General features: G+C 42.0%; 1 protein-coding gene across 1 annotated transcript in view; it reads left to right on the top strand.

The window, feature by feature from the left end:
• The first annotated feature begins 7,967 nt into the window (after positions 1 to 7,967).
• The window catches only part of LRRC8B (leucine rich repeat containing 8 VRAC subunit B), a 70,249-nt gene continuing 65,129 nt past the window's right edge, over positions 7,968 to 13,087 (top strand). The window contains exon 1 of the mRNA XM_032301511.1: positions 7,968 to 8,177. The gene's annotated coding sequence lies outside the window, so the exon portion shown is untranslated. The remainder of the gene's footprint in view (positions 8,178 to 13,087) is intronic.

Genomic DNA, 13,087 nt, shown 5'->3' with positions numbered 1-13,087 from the left:
AAATCTGCCATGAAAAACCAATTAACTGAATTCCTGCACTATGAATATCTCCAGTAGAGAGCACTGATGTTTTTTGAATATTTTGTGTAAGTAGTATTAAAACAAGAAAAGGCTTAGGAAGCAGTTAGTACCCTTTCTGATTCCCACACATCTGGGAACCTAAGACACAAGGGCATTTATTCCACATTCATTACTGGTTTATTGAGCACCCACCATCTCCTGGTACCACGTTAGGCCTTGGGACATGGAGAAGAACCATATGCTTTTCACTCTCTAGGAATTTAGAGTCTAGTAAAGAAGTTTGACCTAATCTCCCAATAATTCCTTCTTCCATCAGTCAAGGAAAGCATTTACTAACTAATCACCCACTTTCTTGTCTCTAACCACACACATATATGTAGAAAGATGCATAGACTAACTGTCCTTGTTTGAAAACAATAGATTCAGAAGGGCCTTAGAGATAATCTACTCAAAACCTCTCATTTTGTGCATGAAAACTCTTAGTTCAGAGTGGTTTCCTTACCAAATATCATGATAGGAGCTAAATTAATATGTTTCTGAACTATTCTAACCGTATTATTCATTTAATCCTTACCAAAACCCATTTTTCAAGTAGAAAACTAAGGCTAAGAGAAATTAAATAACAAAACTCCAACAGCTAATAAGGGCAAATCCAACATTTGAACCCAAGTAGCCTTGCTCCAGAATCCGTGCTTTTAGGCACTATGCTATATTTACGTAGCTATTTCTAAAGGTAGTCATAATTTGCTGACTTATGTTTTTGCACTGTCCTGTATGCTGTCTTATATGCTGATCATCACAGTTTCTGACATCTCCAAAGCCAATCCCCTGGTCAAATATTCCCAAAGAAACCTCAAGATATCATGACACTTCAAAACTACAAGACACTCAAGTTGGAAAAAAAAAATGGCCCAATGCCAATGTGATGTAAATGTTACCAAGAAAGAGGAGATGAAGGCATTCACAGCCATGAAAAATACAATAAGTGATCTTTCAATATGTAAAAAAAAAATTTTTTTAGTTAACTTTGAAAAGTGTTGCCACTTGTGTGCCATCCCCTTGTTTTCTCAAATTATCCTTATGTACTCCTTTGCACTTCCAAATCCCAGTCTTATAAATTTGTTGATTCTTCAGTCAAGTGACAACATGTTAAACTGCTGGAGTTGAAGTAGACAGAGCTAGGAGTTAAATCCTGAGATGACCCTGGAATGTACAGGATAGAGAATATGTGCATTTCATAAATTACAGACTTCATTTTCCTTCATTTACTCATTCATCTTCAGCAACTATATTTATTCCATGGCCAGTATGTACAAATCCCTGTACCAGTTTCTGGGGATTCATAGTCTACGTGATGGATGTAGCCTTTATCCTCTAGAGGATGTTAGGGATCTGCAATTAAGCGACTGTCATCTTTCAACCCACTGGACCTCTAAGTGATGGCTGGGCTGCAGGAGGTTTCACAGAGTGACTCAGCAAGGCTGGGGACTGCTAATAGCACTCTTAGTATAGAAGTAAGAGAGTACGAGAATATTGTTCAGAAATGACTATAAAACATTGAGTAATTTGTGTGAACTTTAGTTTATAAATAGAAATTATTTGTGTTTTGTTATTTACTCAGAAGGCACAGATCCTTTTTTGTTGTGGACCCTGAAGAGCAAAATATTATATCTTCTTATTGAATTGATAAGTAGATTAAGTAAATCCAGGAATTTTGTTTGACATTCAAGTTCACTCAAAGATAAAAGTGTAAAGTTTCCACCCACCTCTATACCTGTTTTCAGACTCAGAATGCTTCCCCTCATCTTTACTTGTAATCAAGCTGTCCATAACTCCCCCACCTACACAAGGCTTTTGTCAGCTACTAAAAGCTAGCTGTTCTACTCACTAAAACAATAGGTTCCTTTGAAACCCTGAGTTCTTTAATTCACTCATCAGGTCTCAATTTCTCTGAGTTTTTCCTACTTTAACCCACCCTCTCCTGTACCAGTGTAAGCCTTACACTGCCCACCAGTTATGTAATGAAAAAGAACATCTGCTTTATTATCTTACTGCCCTTTTTCATAAGGTAACTAGATTATATTAAGCTATTATAAAGCATACTTGAGTGACAGGCTCTGAGCCATGTCCGTATCCTGTGGTAGGAGATTTTTATCTGGCTACAAATTTGCCTCTATTTTTTCAAGTCTTAAAACCTTTACACTTCTCGAGGGAAAGTGTCCTTTTGCTTTTATATGCTCCAAAAAGAATAGTTTGGTGGAGGCAGTAAACTGGATGCAAACAGGTCTGCAGAGATAAGTCAGTAGAAGAAGAGGTAAGTGATTGGAAAGTGTGCCTGCACTTAGATATGGAGAATTCAGGAGACCAAGCCCAAGAGGATGGAGTTGTGGGAACAGACTGGAGTTTGGTTCGTCCTCATTGATTTATCACATTCAGCCCAACATTCTGTGGAGGATGAGAGACTGTGGACCTAAGGAAGTCACAGGCCACATCCATCATATGGACAGGTGTGTCCACAAAAACCAGTACAGTATTTTGCACAACATAAATCTTGTTGGATGGTAAATGAGTGAAAAGAAGTCTGACACTATTAAAACATGAATGAACTATATCCATCTTCTTTTCTTATATAGTTCACGATAGATATATTATACACCTTGTAAAACAGAAACTCCTCCCTAGACTATTAATGGCCTGACCTAGGTCTCACGTCCAGAAGAGCCATCAATAGAATCCAAGACTCCAATTTCAGTGCTCTTTCTTGCAAATATCTCTTTCTTCTCCAACTCTAAAATGTTCTGAATCCTGTTCTTTTATGGTTATTTTTCTATTCTTAATAAAGCACAGAGCTATATTAGCTCCTACACTTAAACGGTCAATTTAGGGGCACCTGTTTGGCTCAGTCAGTTAAGTGTTTGCCTCAATTTTTGGCTCATGTCATACTTTCAGTGTTGTGAGATCAAGCCCCTCTTTGGTCTACATGCTGGGTGTGGAGCCTGTTTAAGATTCTCTCCTTCCACCTGCCCCTCCCCCCAACCTCTCTCTCTCTTTCTCTCTCTCTCTCAAAAGAAAAAAAAAATCAGTTTAGATGAGAATTGAAGTCCAGTATTCAACGTATATTATAATTAACAGATGACCTAATATCAGGCCAAGAAATGTGCAGGCATGTATGCGTGCACACACACACACACACACACACACACACACACACACAGCTGTCGAAGGGTAAGAAAGGGGAGAAATCAAGGCCTGTCTGGTGTTAGACTTGTGTTACCCTCAGCCAAATAAATGGAAGCGTTTACTATGTGGAACGTCAGAAACCAGTCAGTGTAACACTCTTGCCCAGATTGCAGCATGGTTCATGGAACCCGGAGTGAATCCTTGCAGGAGTCCCAGCAAGCACAATCCAGTCATGAGCAGAGCTTATCAGGGCTTTTTTCAACCACTTTGCAGACACTGCAACTCTGCTGTAATGCGAGGCTTTCAGCCTGGCTTCACTTGCAAATATTTTCTTAGAAGTCACCTCCTTTTTATGGATAGGAAAGGGACAAAAGTCAGTAACTGGCTGGCTGCTGTATGGTGGCTTCCAATATGTGACCCAGATGACAGTATGTATTCTTTAAATGGGATGCATGGGAAACTTTCAAAGAAATATTTGGACAACTTCCCAGAAGACAGATCAGCTGGGGATGTCGGGCATCCTGCTGCAGGAGTTGGTGGTTTTCCTTCAGAGAAGAGGCTGGGAGGTCACCTCTACAGCACTTTTCCCATAAGTAAGGGGCAGCATACAATTCAGGCAGAGGGGACAATCAGCAAGGTGGGTGTTGAGAACACGGAGTAACCAGTCATGAATATTTCAGACTGGAACCACAATAAGGGATCAGCTCACACTGAAGTGCACAGCAGCCTTGCACAATTGCAGTCTGGATTTCTAGGTCAAGCTACTTTATCCCAAACACACGTGCAATGTCCTACTCATCCCGTCCTCAGAATTCCCACCACTGAGCTCATCCTCAGAGGTTATTCTCAGAATTTTCTCCAGGCTCAGGAAAATTCATGTTAAACCTCTGAAAAGAGTAGATTGAAAAATGTCAGGACAACATGGTGAAGTGTTGGCCAAAAGTAAATAGTCTTTATCAATATCAACATGTTCAGCCATATACAGCTGAACCAGGCAAGCTTTCTGAGAATGCAAAACTGTGAATAACTTCTCATTTTTGCTCTTTTGACCTGACATCTCAGTAAAACTAACAAACTTAAACTATGATGCTGAGACAATATTTATTTCTTTATTTATTTATCTTGCTGTTACAATACTTAAAAGTAATATCCCAGTTTGGAATCTTAAAGATAGTCAAACTTTTTCAGACCCATGTATGATTCTCCTTTAACCCTGCAGGGCCCACCAACACTCCTCTTTAAGGTTCTGTATGCTAAGTGGATATACCTTCCGCACCCAGAAATACATACATATCTAAGATACTTACATATCTAAGAAAATGATTTACTATATTTATCTGTATATTTCCCACACCTCTGTCAGATCCTCAGTCTTTCTTTTATACTGTGTAGACATTCAAATGTTTAATTTAAAGAAAGAGGATTTTTCATTATAACAAATAATTTTTGAATACAGAATTGGAAAAGAACTGTTAATATTGGGTAATATTCTGTCTTCCATTAATCATAAAAATTTTGTCAAGATTCAGAAAAAATGAAACTCTTATCAAGACAGCCACATGGAACATAGCTCATGCTGATGCCACTCAGAGATGTGTGGGGTTTTTTGTTTGTTTTCACTTTTTTCTTTCAGATAATCAGCTCAGAGACACCCTGCCAACATTTTAGACTTCAATTAATTTGGCTGTGGAAACAATGATTAAGTTTTGTAGTTTGGAAATTTTGTTTTGTTTTATTTTTGTTTTTTACTAAAATGAGTTAATCAGAAAGTCCCTCAGAGAATTTCAGATATCCCTATAATCTTGTAAGGACTTACATATTCTAAGTCATATTCTAAGACTCCACAGGTCCTGTTTTCAAAGAGATTACAATGTAATGGTAAAACCAGGTACAGACATAAAAACCTAAACAGTATTTTTCTCATTATAAGATCTACCCTGGGATGCCAATAGTTTCCAGTTAGTAAATACTTTCGCTTTGTTATGGTCCCATACCATGTGCAAAGTATTAAAGTTCTCCAGGACTAGGATTAGAGGTTATTCATCTTCCTCGCACTATAATGTAAGCAGGAGCTTATGTGAAGCATCACAGGAGGAAGAAGAAACGAGAAGCATCCATTGGATGTTTCAGAGGAGGACTCCCAGAAGCAATATCACAAATTCAAAAGCCCACATTCTTTAGTGACAATAATAAATGTTGTCATCATGGAGGGTGAGTTTGTTCATGAGAACTGGAGTAAAATAAACATATTTATAAACAACATATCTGAGATTAACCCAGAGCTAATGGAGTCTTTTTTTTATTTTGAATTTTTTATTTTTTATTAACATATAATGTATTATTAGCCCCAGGGGTACAGGTCTATGAATTGCCAGGTTTACACACTTCACAGCACTCACCATAGCACATACCCTTCCCAATGTCCATAACCCAACCACCTTCACCCTCCCCGCCCCCCCAGCAACCCTCAGTTTGTTTTGTGAGATTAAGAGTCTTATGGTCCGTCTCCCTCCCGATCCTATCTTGTTTCATTTTTTCCTTCTCTCCCTCCAACCCCCCTTCCACTGACTCTCAAATTCTTCATATCAGGGAGGTCATATGATAACTGTCTTTCTCTGATTAACTTATTTCGCTCAGGATAATACCCTCTAGTTCCATCCACATTATTGCAATGGCAAGATTTCATTTCTTTTGATGGCTGCATAGTATTCCATTGTAGATACATATACAATCTCTTCTTTATCTATTCATCTGTTGATGGACATCTAGGTTCTTTCCATAGTTTGGCTATTATGGACACTTCTGTCAGAAACATTCGGGTGCACGTGCCCCTTTGGGTCCCTACATTCGTATCTGTAGGATGAATACCCAGTAGTGTAATTGCTGGGTCATAAGGTGAGTTAATGGGGTCTTAATGAACTCCATGACTTTAACTTCTTGCGAATGGTACCTTGGGTTACCAAGCATGGAAGTCAGCTTTTAATTCATACCATCATTGGAATTGGAATCTTAACAGTTCATGTGGTTTATACTCTTTTATTTCATAGGTGAAGGGACAGATTCCCAAGGAGGTTAAGTAACTACTCCGAGTCACACAGGTAGTGATATTGGTGAGATAAAAGATGGATTATCTGACCATGGATTTGGAAGGGAAGAGAGAATTCCTTTCCAAACATTCAAAGATACATATGGGAAATTAGGTATTTTCAATTTTTAATCTCATGACTTTATAATCAATATTGCTTATAGCACTCACTTTTTTCCTTGTTTCATATTTAATTCTCTGTATTTTTTTAATCTTCTCCAGGTGGTAAACCATTTGAGGAGCAAACCTAGACCTAAATTGACTTAATAGATCTGTACATACAGTGTCTTGCATATAAACTCAGTAAAAACTCTATGAATGACCAAAAGCAGAAATGATTTCAACCTTTCCTCCAAGGCTCAGGAAGAAGACCGCTGCCAACCCAGAATGGAATGGACAAAGAGAGAATAGAGCAGGGTGAGAAAGACAGTCTTCTTCTTATCCCCTTTCAAAGTAACTCAAATTGTAGTTCTAATCTGAACAGACTTTGCAGGACACAATTTGGTCTCATATAACCCAGTCATGCCGGTTTCTTTACTCCCATTTGTGCAAACCCATCAGATATACCCCCCCAAAGCTGTGTGTTTTACCGTCTTCATTTTATTCCTTTGGGAGTTCCCTCTACAAACAATTTTTTTTAATGGGCATGTGATTGCCATAGCAACTCGGAGACATAAATGTTGCCTAATTGAATCATTGTGTTGAAGACGACAGTCTGTGCCAAAAGCCCGAGATAAATCTGGGGTGGGGATGAGAGTGGGGACTGAATTGAGGTTGACAATATTAAGTGCCCGAATTTCTGGGTTTGCATTTTGTGTTTATTCTGTAAGGTGCATGTTACTTTTCAAAGGCAGGGTCCCAAACTGTAGAGTGGGTTAGTAGATGGGGCTGACCTGCAGTTTACTCGGAGTAAAACGCTGGTGAGGAGTAAAGCGTGGCCCCTCCACCATGTTGCCTCCCCGTCCTGAGGATAAGGACTTCTGAGACAGACGGAGGATACTGGAGGCCCAGAATCCTAACTTAAGCCGCTTGGTTTGGCACAACTATAAACTCTTCCGCACAAGGACTCGGCCCTGGGGCCTTCCTAAGCCCGTTGGGCAAACAAAGGTAAGGGGACTTGTGTGTGTGAGAGGTAGATGTCCACGTGCTGCACCTGAGCCTTCCCTCAGGGCCCAGCACACAGTATGTAAATAACAAGTTACTCAGCGGTGCCCACGTGAAAGGGGGAGGGGGGACGCAAAAATACAGTACTTCCAAAGTCTCATGCCCGGTGCGCTGGCGGACGGCCCTAAGCCCCCGGCCCTCCCTTCTCTTGAATCCAGCCCCCGCGCTCTCCAGGCCCCCGCGAGTCGTGGAGCTGCGCACCGCTGCCCGCCGACCCCCGGCTGTGGCGAGCGGGCCGGGGCGGCCACATGGCGCGCTCCGGGTGACGGCAGCTGCGCTTTGTTTCCAACGGCGAGGGGTGAGTCACCGGCCCCCGCGCGCCCGAAGCTGGGCACACACTCCGGCCCGGGCGGCTGCGAATTTCACAGCACGGGCAGCTACCGAAGCAGCCGCAGCCTCTTCCTCCTCTTCCTCCTCCGCCTCGGCCACGGCCGCCGCCGCCCCGCGGCCGCCGCCTCCGCCTCCCGCCTCCGCCCAGTCCCCTCCTCCTCCACACGCGAACTTAGTCAGCGGTTCGCGCCGCCGCGCGGCGATTGGCCGCCGGAACGCGCCGCGTCACAATGGAGCCGGTCGGAGGCGGCGAGCCCGGCAGCGCTGGGGCTTCCCGCTGAGCCCGCAGCAGCCGTCAGCCGAGAAAGTGCCGGCGCACGGCCGCCGCCGGCGCGCCCCGAGCGGCGCGGGGCGCACGCGGCGGGGAGCGCGGGCGCCCGGGGCCGGGGTCGCGCAGGTAGGTCGGAGCGGGGCGCCCCCAGCTCCCGGAGGAGGAGCCGCGCGGACCTCGCGGGTGGAGACGGAGGACGGGGTGAGGGGACGCAGCAGGTGGGGTTGGCCGAGCAGGTGCGGTTACCTGCCCGCGCCACACCTGCGAGCCGGGCCTGCAGGCAGGTGCCGCGGCCGCGGATGAGTGGCAGCTTCTCTGCCGTCTTCTCCGGGAGAGAGGGAGCGAACCCCCAGAGAGGACCTCTCCTACGTGCTGGGGTCGTTCGGGGCAAGGAGACTGGGCGGCCGCGACAAGGCGGTCCCCGCTCCGCCGCAGGAGGCTCCGCGCTGCACCTGAGTGTGAGCCCTCGGCGGTGCGGGAGCAGGGTTCTGGTTTCCCAGGCTAGAGTGAGCAGACCTCTCCTGAGGGCGTCCGCCTTTGGTCGTTCTCCTTTGGCCCCTGCCCTTGCGCTGTTCTTTGACCAACTCCTTAGGTACTCGTTCACCTGCAGTTTGATGGTGTTGGTGTTCGTTTGCTTGGGGGTGGGGGGAAGCAACCATACCCACGTAGAGAAGCCCAAGAGTTTCCTTCTAGGTTACAGAGGAGCAGGTGCTGAGAGGTCAGAAGGCAGGAGGCTCGGTTGTTGGCTCATTACTCTGTGTCCCAACTGACTTCCCAAAGTCCATAGGTTGCCTTTAGTCAGATGACATTTGTGGAAGACTTTTCTTTGTAGTCAAAAAGGCGCTCTGCAACCCCCTTTCCCTTCCTGAGAAAAGGACAAACCTAAATTTAAAAACAAAAACCTATGCCTGGACTTTCTTGAATACATTTGCCTTGCCTAAAAACTGTTTTTAAAACTCCGAAAAAGATAGCAGTATGAAAATTTTAAATTGCAAATATGTAGCCAATTTGAAATAGTCAATTTGTTCCCTGCTTTCTAGAAGAAAATGAAATGGCATGTGTTTTTGTCAGACTGTTCTGTCTCTTAAACCTAAGTGTAGAGTTGACAGGCACAGAAGTCAAATGTAGTATAATTATTTAACGATTCCAATGTCGTTAATGTGTTCAGAATGCACCTCCTGAGAACCCAAAGTGCTCCTTAGAGTTGTCGGTGCCAAGGTGACTTTCTTTTGCCCCTGACTTTTCTAGTCCGAAGCTCCACTCTTGAAGAGAATATAAAATGACAGCTAATCCCCCAAGTAATTGGGCCTGTGTGCTTTAAGAATATAAGCCTTAACGTGTCTACTATTACTTTCAGTTCAGGTAAAGAAGGAGTCAAGCTTGTCACTGGTTGTACAGTTGAGTCATAGCACTTTTTCTTACACCTACTACCCCCTAAAACGTTTTTATGGTAGCAAAAAAAAAAAAAAAAAAAAAAAAAAAAAAAAAAAATTCTACATGTTATAAATAAATTTACTGTTCTTCAAAGCTTATTCTGTTTTTTCTTCAACATGTCCATCCTGACATGTATATTTTCAGATTTGGAGTGATTTCATTTGACTGCCTGTCCAGATTTGCTTTTCTAAGACCATTCCCCATTGCTGCTTCATTCTTCATAATCCTCAGAATGAAAGCACCAACATTGATTAAAATGAAAAGTGCCCTAATCGATACAACTTGAAGAAGATACCAGATAGACTTCATTTTTTTTTTTTTAGAACAATTTTAGGTTCATAGCAAAATTGAAAGTAAAATGCAGAGGTTTTTCTTAAAGCTCCCTTGCCCTCCCCACCCCTGTATAGCCTGCCCCATTATCGACAACCCCTGCCAGAGTGGTACATTCGTTATAATCAGTGAGCTTCCACTGACGCATTGTTATCACCCAAAGTCCATAGTTTATATTAGGGTTCACTCTTGGTGGTGTTCAAATATACAGTAACATGTATCCACCACTGTAATAATAGACTATGATACTATATCACAGTATCACTGCTCTAAAAATCCCTGTGCCCCACCTTTTCATCCCTCCCTCTCCCACTAATGACAACTGATCCTTTTATGGTCTCCATAGTTATGACTTTTCCAGACTATCACAGTTGGAATCATACAATCTGTAGCCTTTTCACGTTGGCTTCGTACACTTAGTATTATGCATTTAAGTTGTCTCCAGGTCATTTCATGGCTTTGTAGCTCACTTCTTTTTAGCACTGAATAACATTCCATTATCACTCCAAGTATATTAAGACTATGTGGGTATTTTCTTTCAGTGGCCTGAAATTTGTGATGTTTTTATTGTTTTCTTGAGGCTGAAACAGGCAAATATTTTAATATTTTAAAGATTCTTGCTTTAGCCAATTTATTTGTAAACAACTGAAAAAAAAATCTCAAATCCTTCTTAATGGAATCTGCGTATTTTTATGTGCTTTTCTAGTTTTTTCTTTTACTGCCCATGCAAAAAATAGTTTCTTTAATCCTCAGTTTACTTTTGGTATCTCTCAACTTGAATTTTTAAGTTTTACTTTTGTTTCTCCTTTCCTTCCCTCTTCTAGCATACACTGATAATATTAAATGAATGTATGGTAAAGCTGTCGTGTTACTCCAGACATGGTGGAATGATTTGCTTTGCCTTCCATGTAGCATGTCCTTCCCTGTTCCCAGAATACTGGATGTTCCACAAACAGTTCAGACCTCTGGCCACTCAAAAGAAACCTGGAAGGTCCAGTTATAGCACAGAATTTTTCTTTAACCAGTTGTAAAATTCATTCTCATCTCTGTTGTGTATGTTTTCATTTTCCCGTCTTTTGTTTTATTGTTATCACCTGCTTTCATTTTATTTCCCATCTATATTTTCTACACTTCCTACGTACCTTTATTGTGAGTTAGTTTTTTCCTGATGTTTAAGTTGTGTCTTTGCCAGACATAAATTATTTTTCCTCTTCTGAATCATGAAGATTGATTTCAAACAAAATGAGGCCTAACTCCAGTCACTGAATCTCTCTGCTAAGTTCTTATCACTGCTGTTCATTTAGAAATTGAGCAAAGGGTAATAATAAACTCCCTGTTCTGTGACTTCCTCTCATTTAGGATTCTACTCAATTGCGACAATTTAAATTCACTTCTTCAATGCTGTTGTGAACCTGTGTAAAGGAAATGAATAAAAATTAGTTGTCAGAGCTTCGTTCTTGACCTTTCCTTTTGCCTTTTGACCTTTATGCTGTCTTTGATACGGGTCACATGATTCTGCTTGTCACTTTGCAGACTGTGTATCTTTGAGCTTCATCTCCTGCTTCTTCAATTTCAGAGTTCCTTGTAATTCTTCTTGTCTGTCTCTTCCTGTGGCCATTTCCAGGGCTCCATTCTCCAGGGCTTAGCTCCTCAGCCAGCAGCATCTTTCTCAGAAGCTACCAGCTGTGTTGCTTCTATTTCTCTTCTATTTCCAGTTCTGTGCAGGTGACAGAGCTCTCCTCCTGCCCAGCTCTGATGGAAACTGAATTCTTTATTGTTGAGTAGCATATTCCTTTTGATCTCTTCTCAGGCGTGCAGATTTGAGAGCATATTTGAACCTTCTTTTCTTCTGTCAAATTCCTTTTCAGCCTTTTTACACTGCCTCTTTTCCCCCAGTCTATCACAAATTATAAACAAGGGTTCTTTAGCTTCTACCTAAGAGTGTGGACTTTGCCGAAGGGCCTGATGAACCAGTTGCTGGATTAATTAAGATTAGCTGCCAGTCACACACCGCAAAAACAGTGGTTTAGACGAAGTGATGTTTGTTTCTCTTTCACACTAAAAAAGAAAGTTTATAAAGAGACCATCCAGGGCTGGTATAATGGTTTTACAGTCTTCTGAGACCTAGACTGGTTGCACCTTAAAGATCTGCCACACATCAGAAGAGACTCAACCTCACGGTCCTCAATGGAGCTCAGCCATCACGCGTGGGTTCCAAGTAGTAGAAAGGCGGAGAGAAGGAAGGTAGGGGGAAAGGGGGAAAGGCAAGAGACCATGGTCTCTTATGGAAATTTCCCAGAGGGCGTCATACACTCCGTGCTCCATCTCATTGACCAGAACTTAGCCGTGTGACCTCACCTAGCTGGAATAGAGACTGGAGACTATTGTCCTTATTCCCAACAACCTTGTGCCCCACTGAAATGTTGAAGGTTCACATCCTTAGAAAGGAGGGAAGGAACACTGTGGTAGCCAAAATCCACAGTTATTCTATACCCCTGTTTTCTTGACTCTTATTACCCATTTTACGAGATTCTTAGGATTGAAGGAAATAGTAACATTAAAGCATTTAATACAGTATCTGGCATAAAACAAGCTTTCAATAGATGACAGTTCATGTTTCTCCTTATTCCTTTGTCATAAATTGTCTGGTTTCCCTGCTACCACGTCATTGGCCTTCAGATCCTTTTTTTTTTTTTTTAATACTTCAATATTTGCCCCAGTTGGTAGTATCAGACTTACATAGTCTTGTATCTTTCCACAGGAGGATGCAATGCTTTATTTCTTAATGTCAGCATTTACTTCCTAGTTTAATGTGTGGCTTAGATTAAAAACCTAGCTCTTGTAATCGAACAGACGTGCATGTGAATCCTGGTTCTGCTGCTTACTCAGTATGCACCCCTCCCCTCTTGTACCCTCCATTTCCTCATCTGCAAACTGGGGGCAAGAATCAGACAGGAGGATTAAAGTAGAGTGCCTACTAAATTGCCCGATGAAGTAAATGGTAACTTTGTTTAAAATTGGGAGCTAATCTTGAGTGAGTCTTTCCAAGAATTAACTCTTATCCCTTTAAACAAAAGGTTTTAAAATTGTTCATCTTCATACATATCTAAATAAGCATTGTTAGATTATTACACTTTTTGAGAGTCGTCTCCCAAACCAGTTTAAACCCAACTAGCAGAGAGTCTTTCACTGTATTTTTTTGATTAAAAGCAGAACAGTTTAGCCTTAATCTCCTTCAACCTTGATTTGAATGATTTTTGGCTGATCTGCTC

The sequence above is a fragment of the Mustela erminea genome, chromosome 10, assembly GCF_009829155.1.
Source record: "Mustela erminea isolate mMusErm1 chromosome 10, mMusErm1.Pri, whole genome shotgun sequence".
NCBI lineage: Eukaryota > Metazoa > Chordata > Mammalia > Carnivora > Mustelidae > Mustela > Mustela erminea.
The sequence above is the reverse complement of the archived record's forward strand: the minus strand, read 5'-3'. Positions and strand labels throughout refer to the sequence as shown.